This window comes from Nicotiana attenuata, unplaced genomic scaffold (assembly GCF_001879085.1).
Source record: "Nicotiana attenuata strain UT unplaced genomic scaffold, NIATTr2, whole genome shotgun sequence".
In the NCBI taxonomy this organism is placed as follows: domain Eukaryota; kingdom Viridiplantae; phylum Streptophyta; class Magnoliopsida; order Solanales; family Solanaceae; genus Nicotiana; species Nicotiana attenuata.
The window spans coordinates 58,837-70,747 of record NW_017672767.1 but is presented as its reverse complement, the minus strand read 5'-3'; the positions used below and the strand labels follow the sequence as shown (position 1 = coordinate 70,747).

The 11,911-nt window shown below is 35.9% G+C and overlaps 1 pseudogene; it reads right to left on the bottom strand.

The window, feature by feature from the left end:
* Window positions 1-4,661: 4,661 nt before the first annotated feature.
* On the bottom strand, window positions 4,662-5,473 carry LOC109214434 (annotated as a pseudogene).
* Between the last annotated feature and the right edge of the window lie 6,438 nt (window positions 5,474-11,911).

The following is an 11,911-nucleotide window of genomic DNA, read 5'->3' as shown; positions in this document are numbered from 1 at the left end:
TTCAAGAACCAGAAGAAAATGAAAACATCAAAACGACGATAGAAGAGCGGGAGGCAGTGGCTTTGTTTATACACTGGCCAGAAAGAAAAGTGTATATAGGAGCCAATCTCAGCCCGGATATGAAATGTAAGTTGATTGAATTTTTAAAAGCCAACGCAGATTGTTTTGCTTGGTCCCATTCTGATATGACAGGTATACCACCGGAGGTAATGACTCATAAGTTGAATGAAGACCCATCTCATCCACCTATCAAACAAAAGAAAAGAAAGCAGGGCAACCTATATCGTAAAATGTTCGGTGGTCCCTTAGCCAGATGCCTCGGACCTTCTCAAACGGAGTACGTAATGAGGGAAATACATGAGGGGCATTGTGGGAATCACGCCGGAGGAAGATCACTGGTGAGAACCTTAATTAGGGCAGGTTATTACTGGCCTAAAATGGAAGAAGAAGCAGAAAGTTTCGTGGCCAAATGTGATAAATGTCAAAGGTACGGTAATAATATGCATAGACCTGCGGAGTTATTACATCCAGTCATTGCACCGTGGCCGTTTATAAAATGGGGAATGGATATCGTGGGTCTATTACCACAAGCGAAACGACAGGTAAAATTTCTGCTCGTACTCACTGATTATTTTACTAAATGGGTAGACGCAGGAGCATTCAAACAGGTACGAGAAAAGGAAGTCAAAGATTTTATTTGGCGGAATATCATATGCCGATTCGGTGTACCAAAGGAGATCGTATGTGATAATGGCCCTCAGTTTGTAGGAACCCAAATCACAAAATTTTTTCAAAGTTGGCATATTAAAAGGATTACATCAACACCTTATCATCCGGTGGGTAATGGGCAAGCAGAGTCAACAAACAAGGTTATCATCAACAATTTGGAGAAGCGTTTAGAAGAGTCAAAAGGAAATTGGCCAGAAGTGCTACCTGGTGTTTTATGGGCATATCGCACAACAACAAAAACAAGTACGGGAGAAACACCATTTTTATTGGTTTATGGAGCAGAAGCTTTAATTCCAGTTGAGATAGGAGAGCCAAGTATGAGGTTTGCACATGCAACAATAGAGTCTAATAACGAAGAAATGCGTGTAAGCCTCGATTTACTTGATGGAAGAAGGGAAACTGCATTAGTAAGAGTGGCAGCACAAAAGCAAGTCATAGAACGATACTACAACCGGAAAGCACGCCTCAGATTTTTCAAAATTGGGGACTTTGTGCTCAAAAAGATTTTTCAATCTACAAAGACAGCTAATACGGGATTAAGTCCAACATGGGAAGGACCCTATAGGATCTGTGGCATTGCAGGAAAAGGAGCATATGAGTTGGAAACAATGGATGGCAAAATACTACCTTCGCATTGGAATGTTGTTCACCTGAAGAGATACTATTTCTAAGGAATACCCACGGTTAGGTACCCATCTTTTAAAGTTTATTTTTGAATTGTTAAAATTTTACTAACGATATTAGATGATAGGCAAAAAGCTAATCCTGGAAGGGTAGGGAGACTGTTTCCGAATGACCCTCGGCTAAAGAAGGTGAATGAGGCCCTGATAGCAAGTGATAGCAAGACAAATAGTTAGAAAACTAAATCGGAGATAACAACAAAGAATAGCAAGATAGTACCGATAACAAGTAATATCAAGATAGTATATTTAGACAGATAAGTCCAAGGCAGCACACAAGAATGTGACGAAGTTCTGCTAGCAAACTACGGAATTACCGAAGGTAAGTAGTAACAGAACAAGACACGCGGCTATAGCAAACTAAGGAAAAAAGGGTACCATACTAGCACTAATACTATCGAAATAGGGAAGACCAAGGGGAAACGCCCAACTACCTACTAACCTTCCACCCTAATCTTCCACCTCCACATCCTTCTATCTAGGGTCATGTCCTCGGTCTGCTCAAGATGTGCCATGTCCTGCCTGGCCACCTCACCCTAAGACTTCTTAGGTCTACCTCTACCCCTCCTCTCACCTCCCAAGGCCAACCTCTCACATCTCCTGACTGGGGCATCTGTGCTTCTCCTCTTAACATGCCCAAACCATCTCAACCTTGCCTCACGCATCTTTGCCTCCACAGGGGCCACTCCCACCTTGTCCCTAATAACTTCATTCCTAATTCTATCCAATCTAGTATGCCTACACATCTATCTCAACATCCTCATTCTGTTACTTTCATATGCTGGACATGTGACTTTTTGACTGGCCAACACTCTGCCCCATACAACATAGTCGGTCTGACCACTACCTTGTAGAACTTACCCTTAAGTTTCAACGGCATGTTCTTATCACACAAGACACCGGAAGCGAGCCTCCACTTCGTCCATCCTGCTCTGATACGGTGAGTAACATCCTCATCTATCTCCCCGTTCATCTGAATTATAGATCCCATATATTTGAAACTCTCCCTCTTGGGAATGACTTGTGTATCGAGTCTCACATCCCCGCCCGCCTCCTGGTTAACACCACTGAACTTGCACTCCAAGTATTCTGTCTTGGTCCTGCTCAACTTGAAACCCTTAGATTCTAGAGTATGTCTCCTGACCTCCAGCCTTTCGTTAACACCACCTCGCGTCTCATCAATTAGGACTATGTCGTCTGCAAATAACAAGCACCAAGGCACCTCTCCTTGGATGTGATGCCTCAAAGAATCCATCGCCAGGGAAAACAAAAACGGGCTAAGTGCTGATCCCTGATGCAACCCCATCTCAACCGAAAAGTAGTCAGAGTCTCCTCCTACCGTCCTTACCCGTGTCTTAGCCCCATCATACATGTCCTGGATCACTCTAATATATGCTACAGGCACACCTCCTGCCTCCAAACATCTCCATAGAACTTCTCTCGGTACTTTGTCATAGGCTTTCTCTAGGTCAATGAACACCATATGTAAATCCTTCTTCACCGCCCTATACCCCTCTATCAATCTCCTCACAATGTGTATGGCCTCAGTAGTCGACTGTCTCGGCATGAAACCGAACTGGTTCTCAGAAATGGACACACACCTCCTCAATCTCCCTTCAATCACACTCTCCCACACTTTCATCGTATGGCTTAACAACTTGATACCCCTATAGTTGTTGCAGTTTTGGATCCCCCTTGTTCTTGTACAACGGAATCATCGTACTCCGCCTCCACTCTTCGGGCATCTTCTTTGTCCTAAAAATGACGTTAAACGGAGAAAATAAAATAACATAAACAGAAATGTAAACGAAATTAAAAAAAACCAATTCGAGCCTACTGAATTCACAGTGTTTCCTCAAGGAATTTAATCCTTTACTAGTACCCAAGGTTATGGATTATTTCCTCCCAAGATAGAATGAATTACATACTGGTGTTGTGGTACTTCAAACCCCAGTGTTTCAGCGAACACAAAATTCGGTAGCAAATCACACTTACTGTTGCTTTCTTTGAAGTTAAAATATGCAGAAGAAAGGAGAAGAACTCAGAAAATTTGTATTGAAAATCTGAGAGAATGGACTTGTATTTATAGCCAAAGTTGGGCTGAAATCTGAAGAGGTGCAACTCTTCAAAATGGTTGTTTTTGCAAAACGGCCAAAGAATAAATGCCATAACATAAATGGCTATTTACTCAACAATAAAGAGGGAAAATTGAAGGGTAGTTAATTTTCTGTTACAAAAACAGAAAACTGAAAATTGGATTTAATATTAATATTTATTTTAAATTAATATTTTGTTATTAAACCAAATAAATTTACTATTAACAAATAAATTTGGTCCAAAAATTAATCAATCGATCGTTTGAATCCGAAGCCGAAGCCGATGCCGAAGCCGAGCCGAGCGACGACGACGACGACGCGAGGCTTGCCTTCTTTTCAACTCTTTATAGAAGAAGAGCAATTGCTTATATACCCATCAAAAACCTTTTCCTCTTCCCATATGGGACAGGGAGAGAAACTCAAATATTACTCAAATATTTTATTTTTCCCCCCATTTCTCATTCACCCTATTTTAAGCATTAATAGCTTAAAAACCTGAAATTACTGTCAATATATTATTTATAGAATAGCAGGGGAAATGCACAAAACCATGGAATAGAAACTTTAAATATCGCTTGTGTAATATTATCAGTAGCTAAGTAAAATAAAAAGTTTAGAGAGACTAGTTCTCTCACAATCTGCAATGTGTTTGCATCATTTCTTTAGTCTATAAGTAGGAATAGCCATCAAGGGCTTTTCTTTGCATGCTACCATCCCAAACTGCTCATCAATGTCTAAATCAAGAGGCTGCATACCATTTGGAAGCTCCCAATCAAAGCAATACCAATTGTGCAACCACAAGGCGAACAATGGTAATCCCCAACTGCATTCCGGGGCAGCTTCTTTTACCAGAGCCAAATGGTAAAAGCTGAAAATCACGTCCACGAATATCTACACTGCTCCCAACCAGGGGTGGATTTAGGGGGGCGCAAGGGTGTTCACCCGAACACCCTTCGCCGAAAAATTACACTGTATATATAAGGCAAAATCTGTTTTTTACCTTTATATATTAAGTTTTGAACACCCTTAACACAATCCAAAAGTGTAGTTTAGTGGTCAAGGGCCCCTGCTCCCAACAAATCTCTCAGGGAAAAACAGCATGTCCTGTATGGAAAAGGAAGCAGGGAAATTGTTTAGTGAAATTAGCAAATTTAATCTAAAGCATAATCTCCATCATGGTGTCGACAAAATCCTTGGTTTGTTTCTGGTCATGAGACTGAACATGTTCATCAATAATCTTCTCAAGAAACTCATCAAACACCTTTGAAAGATATTTGAGCTTGCGATTGAGTCCCTGAAGATCAATAACACCAAGAAAGGGGAAAAAATCTCCAAGATTTGGTCTCCCACCTAAATGCACAACTTCTTGAACTACAGCTTTGAATCCCCTCTTGTCAAAGTCCTCATCCATATACTTCTTTCCAAACACCATTAAGCAAGTCAAGCTAGCATTCAAGGATGTAATCTTAGCACTAAGATCAACAACAGCGCAATCATGAGCTTGTTTTTAAGCGATTCAATCAGAAGTTCAACTTCTTGCTTTCTCATGGATTGGAATGTATTAATCTTGTGATTACTCAAAAGGTGCACAATGCACAATTTGCGCATGTTACGCCAATATGGTCCATACTTTGCAAAAATCATATTCTTCTGGCCATAAGACATATATTGAGATGCCTCATTATGAGGCCTACTAGCAAAGATGTGATCATATGTCTTGAGGACTTTCTCGGCTGCATCAGCAGACGAGGCAACGATTGCAGGTACTAGTCCCAGTTGCATATACATAATAGGACCATGTTTGTTGGCTAGTTTTTGTAAATCTTTATGTGGATATTTACCTCACAAATGAAGATGTCCTGGAATGGGAAGCCATTTTGGACCTGGAGGAAACCTTTTTCTCTTCTGAATGCTTAGCAGCTCATAGAAGGCATATACAATAATAGACCAACAATTAGAGTTGCCCATATAAAAGCCATAGCTAATATGACTTTGTTACCTTCTAAGAGCACTAATGGAAGAAGATGCAATGGATATATGTTGGTGCAAGAGCTCGGACGTTGAAGATGTATATATTAATAGCTGGAATGTGAGATGTCAGTGTTCTTTTCTAATCTATACTGACAATAGTCTTTTCTCAAAGGTAAACATTTTTTAAACTAGGAGGTCAAAATAATTTATAACTATTTAATAACCAAATTGCGATACAACTAATAACTGAAAGGAGGATTTAACTTTTAAGTTATATGTCAGACAGCATATAATTTACCAAGACAATTTAATTATTTATAACATGCTATTATTTCATTTTTCAAGTCACAATATCACAGTTGTTATGAGTTACTTATTATAGGTCAATTTAACTTGACAACATTGCACAAATTTAAAGAAGGATGACATTGCCTCTCATGTTCATTGCCTCTAATAAAAACTCACTTGTCAATTTTAAGTCAATATCTATTATCTAAATCTTTCTATATCTTTCTATAAATATAAAATTTGAGAGTAGTTAAGTCAAGCGGTAAGTTAATAAGAAATCACTTAAGACAATATTTATTAGGATATGTAATAAAAATAAATTTGAAGTAAAGGATAAATTTTTTGAATCTATAAATACAGTTTTTGAATTTAAATGAAATATAAAAATATTTTGAATTGAAAGATAATCATGTTTTTAAAAAAACACGAATAATAATAGTGATGAATATAATTTTAAACGAAAGTTTTCAGTTAATAAATTTAACATTCTTCTAAAACTATCAACATATATTATTATTATTATTATTATTATTATTATTATTATTATTATTATTATTATTATTATTATTATTATTATTATTATTATTATTATTATTATTATTATTAGTAAATCTATTTAAGAATGCCTTATAAGTGGCCAACTGAGGAATTATTTTGATTTCTCCAATAATAACATAGTATTATTTTCATTTTTGATAACCAACGTAGTATCATTTTCTTTCCTGCGTGATTAGTGTAACATTACGGATTACTATTGTAGTTTAGTTGTTGTAACTCTATATCTATTGGAAACATCTATAACAAGTTTTGGGATAATATATAAAATTTAATCATATTGATTTGATTTTTATATGTACAAAAGTAATAGATGTGGTACATAAGTAGCACTCTTAAAATTTAGTTAATTAAGAATATAATATCCGTATTTATAACCGAAGACCCAAATAAAAATTATAAGATTTCATAATTATTATTAACACATTATATTGACAAAAACGTAGAAAATTTTTATTTTCTAATTATATGTACTACAACAACAATAATTATTAAAAATATTGTTAAAATAAATTTATGAAAAGCTTCACCTATAATTATTAATATAATATATTAGAAAATTATTAAGTCTATGTTTCAGATCCTTGTATTTATAAAGGTATGGGCTGTTATTTTATTCTCTAGCAAAAAATACTGAAGGGAGGAAAACGATAAATGATGATTAAAAAAATATATGTTATTTGTAAATAATAAAATGAATAAATAATTTAATAGTCTAGTAAATAAGACATGGTATTTGCTATAAAATGAATATATACGTAACTCTAAAATATAATATTGGATAATAGCACAAGTTAATCATTATACAACATATAATTCGAGCAACTAAAGCTAAAAATTTCTCAGAAAATATGCTGGACAATAAATGTTTACTCCAACTGAGTTAAAATACCTTCTAAATTCAAGCAAAAATGATTTTCTATCATATTATACTTTTATTATTATTAAAAGCCAAGACATATTATTATTTCATATATATGGGACTATTTTGATTAACTAAACATGTGTTTACAAATGAACCACTTTCATGAGTTTCAAGTAGGAAGGGATTGAAGATTATAATGAGGATTATTAACAATAACAAATAAAGTTAGAAAAACACACACAAAAAAAAAATAATCTAAATTCATTTGATTATAATGTATTGTTATTCTTTTTGAGTCGTGTTATATTTTAAGGTTATTTAGTTATAATACACCCTAATAATTATTATAATCATCAAAAAATTATTCGATGATCATATGAGTCTTTTGATTTAATTATATTTGGGAAATCACTTTGTTAGAAAAAGCTCTCTACTATGAACCTTAAACCTTATGAATCTTCATCTTCAATACCCCCCAAACCACCAGACATATACTGTGCCACCATGAATTCAGCTTCCATCTCCTCGACAAATTCACTAATCAACTCACCAGCCACCTCTGATGGCAACATGAATATTGACTCAAACGAACCTCCTTCAAATCCTTCTCAATTTGTCAATAAACCATACCTGAACACCCTCCTATCTCATAATACACCATCTTCACAACCTAACAAAATTTCATCCCTACATCTTTCCTTAGATAGTACCGACGGAGGCACCTACTGACCCATCCATCTTTATCCCACTATCCATTGAAGGAAAAACAAAATTTACTCACCATGTCAACATGCAGTAATTATCAAGGTATATGGTCGAAAAATTGACCATCAAATACTTAGGCAAAAAACATACGCCTTATGGAAACCTACAGAAAACCTACCACTTATAGACCTAGGTTCAGATTTCTTCCTCATCAAATTTCAAAAAGAGGAAAAATAAGACTCATGCTTTGCAAGATGGACCTTGGTTTATTTTAAATCATTTTCTCTCTGTTCGTCAATGGGAACCCAAGTTTATGACTTCAGAAACAAAAATCAAATACTCCGCCATCTGGTTGCGTCTACCAGAATTACCTACTGAATTTTATGATTTTCAGATTCTTCAGAAATTGGGAAATAAAATAGGTAAATTACTCACTGTTGATACTTGCACTTCTTCCACCACAAGAGGAAGATATGCAAGGCTATGTGTTGAAGTACCTTTAGATCAACCATTAAGTACACACATTTATATTGGTAATCACAAGCAACTTATCCTTTATGAAGGATTAAATTTGTTGTGTATTAAGTGTGGTGGAATGGGACATAACCAAAGAAATTGTACCTCTTCAGTATTAAACACCAATACCATAGAATTATCTTCCTTGAACAAGTCGCCCACTACAAACCCTATACCTTCTACACTTCCATCTCCATCTACTGCAGAGTGGAAAACTGTCCAATTTCCTAAGAAATCCATCATGAGAATAAACCACCCCAAGGAAAACCCACTCCAATCAGTTCCCATTTTCATAATTAATCCTACTCGACTATCAGGTATGCATGTCAATAGCATAGACTTGTTTAATACTCCTAATACTTTACCTTTCACTAATCTTACTATTGCTAATAATAACCCCTCTATTAAAAATATAATTACTACTACACCATCTCCAACACCTACTTTTTCTGTTAATAAATTTGATTCCCTGTGCTCAAATGACTCCACTAATGATAATTCTTTTACTAATCCTACTGACAACGACCAATTAAATCCTTCAATTAACAATCAAACGCTCCTAGGAAACATTACCCACTCGGCCCACTTAAAAACCCCAAACTCCAAGACCTACCACAGGCCATGCAAAGAGCCACGTTACCCCACCCCACATGCAAGACCAATTAAACACTTCATGTCCATCCACCTCAGCAACCAAACATGACCTATCCCAAAAATTATGCATGCACCCACCACACTCTCTGAATACCAGCATACCTTCCCCAATTATCAACCCTATTATAGCTCCCATGCAACTAGCTCATGATAATCACCTTACTTCTACAATCCCACACACTCAATCTCAATCTAACACACAAAATCCAAACCCTTCAATCACACCGCCTGTGAGCATGTGATTTTTGCCCTATACGAAATATTCCTATAAAATCTCAAGAAAATAGATTTTTTCTTAATTATTTACCACTTTTAGGAATTTTTGTAGAATTTTATTAATTGTTTGCATTTTTATGCATGTTTAATTTTTATTTAAATCATGAAAAATACCAAAAAATACCATGCATTGCATTTATGTTTTTGCATTTTAGGATTAATTGGTTAATTATTTGTTTTATTAAAATAAAAATCAGAAAAAATGGCTCATTTTTACACTTTTTCCTTTTATTTTTAGATTATTGATTTTTCACCTTTTAATTTAGGATTAAGTAATTTCTATAATTATTGAATTAAGCAATTAGTTTAATTTTACAATTCAGGTAATTTAAGATTTTAATTTTAGAATTTTTAATTAAAGAAAAAGAAAAAAAAGAAAAGGAAAGGAATAAACAAAAGAGGGGATTTTAATTTCGGAATTGGGCCAGCTATACCCAAACCAGCCCAAAAAATTACCCAAATCCACCACAAATCACCCAGGCCCAAAAGCCTACCCGGTCCAGCCCCCCTCCCCTACTAACCAAACGACACCGTTTTCATGGTTTTAATCCCAGCCGTTGATCTCCCATGATCTAACGGTTGGGAACTGGCCGTTCAGTTCATATAAAACTGTCAGAACAACCTCCCCCCTAACCCCATTACTCCCATCTCAGTCTCTCATCTCTCTCAAAGAGACTAAACCCTAGCCGCCCTCTCACCCCTCGCGGCTCCGCCCTCCTCCGCCGTGGTCCGCCGGCCGAAAATCGCCTCACGGAGGCGGACCACCACCAATCCTCCCAAATTTACACCACAGAACCCCCATAACCTCCTCATTCCAAATCTCCAATCCATTTCTTTTGAGTCACCACCGAAAGTCTCGAATCTTAGATCGAAATTTAGGGCCAAAACCCTAACTGCTCCAAACTACACCAAATCAATACCGGACAACCACCCTCTCCTCCTCTTTCCATATCTCATAAACATTCCCTTCAAACAAGCCCAGCAATTCCCAAATCTCGGATCTAAGAACGAAACCCTAGTATAGTCTGCCTTCAATTTTTGTTCAATTTCGGGCCATTTGAACCCAAGACCTTCATTAATCGATTGCTCTTGATAAGAGAAATCGATTGATGATAGTCAAAGTTCATTTTATCCCACCGAAATTTGTCCGAGTTCATGGCTGGTCCAATTCAAAACAAGCTTGGTAACCCTCTCCGCTTTTCTTTTCTTCTTCTGAGAATTCCTTGTCATTTCCTCTTTTTTATTTTTTCTGTTTGTTGTCTTTGCATGTTCATGATTGTATGTTTTAGTTGGGCAATTTTAGGTTTTCTTTCCTTTTGATTCACATATCTTTGGATTCGTTTGGTATTTGTTTTGTTTATTAGATTAATTGAAAGCATGCTTCCAATTGCTCGAATTTAGTTAGACTAGGGTTCATTTCTTAAGTTTGGTACTTCAAATAATTATTCTGTTTTTCCTTGATTCATCTCACGTCTTGTTCTAGGTTAATTAATAAGTTTTTAGGCTGTTATTTTAATTGCTTAAGTTTACAACCTAATGTAGGGTAAATTCTAGGTCTCCTTTGCAAATTACATCTTTACTTTGTTTTGATTACTGTTTAGGCATATTAATTTGTTTAAGGCTTTAGATTGTAGCCATTTGTTTCTCTTGGGCATTTTGATTCGAACTGCTGATCCTTTCTAGGTTTGTCTTTGTTTGCTTTGATTTGTATATCAATAGAAACCTTAGGGACCTAATTGAACTAAAAGAGTTTAGGATAGAACCGAAATAGGCAGTAATTAAAAGGGTAAAAATGGATTTCCACTTAGGCTAAAAATCAGAAGCTTCCTAGAAAATGTACAGTTGTCCTAGCTGTTATAAAAAAGATGCTGAAATATAGGACAGCTGTATCAAGGGCTGAAAAAAGGACAGTACTATTTTGCTATAGGATAAGGAATATTCCCCAAAATATACCCTCCCTAGGCAGCCTATATATGTAGGCTATTCCATTCTGACAATCATAAGCATTACACAGACAATCATTAGCATTATTCTCTGCCTAAAAGTTCTGAAAAACGGATTTGGAGCATCATCTTTACTGCATAAAATTCCCCGTTCTCTGAAAATTTCAGATTTCAGAAAATCTTAGAAAATTTCCAAAAAACTTCTCCCTTTTGGTTCACAAGCTCGAAATGGTTTGAAATAGAGAGTTTTCTTGGGTTATTAGGCTGGGATTTCTGGTTTCAAGTTGTTGGTTTTGGGTCTGAAATTCTGGGATTCATTTGGTTGCTGGCGGTTTGATTTCTGCTGCTGCTCCTTTCTTCTTTTGAGTTTCAACCAGTGTTTCTCATCTTAGTACTTGCTGGTTTTTTGTTGTTGTTTGTTCAAGGTACTGAACTCAACCTTTCTTCATGTAATGTTTTGTTAAAAATGATATGAAATCAAAGCTGCAAAATTACATGTGATGAATGGGTGTCTTTTCATGTTAGTTTCTGATTACATTGATATGAATCCCAGCAATTTGTTATTATATGAGTTTTAAGCTTGAAGTAATTTGGTATGAATAGCTTAGTTAACACATGGATGCATTTGTAGTC